This window comes from Myotis davidii, unplaced genomic scaffold, assembly GCF_000327345.1.
Source record: "Myotis davidii unplaced genomic scaffold, ASM32734v1 scaffold43, whole genome shotgun sequence".
Lineage (NCBI taxonomy): Eukaryota > Metazoa > Chordata > Mammalia > Chiroptera > Vespertilionidae > Myotis > Myotis davidii.
In genome coordinates, this window is record NW_006294590.1 from 483500 (window position 1) to 484329 (window position 830).

The window sequence follows — 830 nt, forward strand, 5'->3', positions numbered from 1 at the left end:
GGACCTGGGCAAGGGCCACCCTCCTCCGGGCCTGCCCCGCGGCCGCTGGGCGGGGACGGAGGGGCCGCGGGGCCCAGAGCGGGACACTGGTCCCCGGTGCCACGGGGCCTCCCCTCCGTGCTCAGGGCGCCTGTCTCTTTGGATAAACTCTGCTGTTTGATACTATTTTCTACTCTAATCTCACGTTTTATCCAAAGGTCAGTTCCCACTTAAAGACGTAAACAGAAGAAACTATTGCTAATGAAAAAGAACAATTTATTTTTTAATTATAAAAGTTATGTGGCCCGGCCGGTGTTGCTCAGTGAGTTGAACTTCATCCCACGCACCAGGCGGTGGCTGATTTGATGCCGGGACAGGGCACAGGCTGGGGCTGCAGGCTCGGTCCCCAGCAGGGGGCGTGCAGGAGGCAGCCGGTCCATGTTTCTCTCTCCTACGTGCAGCTCTCTCTTCCTCTCTCTGAAATCAATAAAAACATACTTTTTAAAGAGCTATGTACATTGCCAGGCCGGCGGGGCTCAGGGGCTGAGTGTCGATCTATGAACCAGGAGGTCAGGGTTCGATCCCCGGTCAGGGCACAGACTCGGGTTGGGGCTCGATCCCCAGTGGGGGGCATGCAGGAGGCAGCCGGTCCAGGATTCTCTCATCGGTGATGTTTTTTCTTTATCTATCTATCTATATTTCCCTTCCTCTCTGAAATCAATAAAAATATATTTTTTAAAAAGTTATGTACATTTGTTTGAAAAAGAGGAACTATAAACCCATTGGTTTTAGATTTACATTTTAAAAACCCCTTAAAACTCCTGGGCACTGACTCCGCGGGGTGGAGGGGC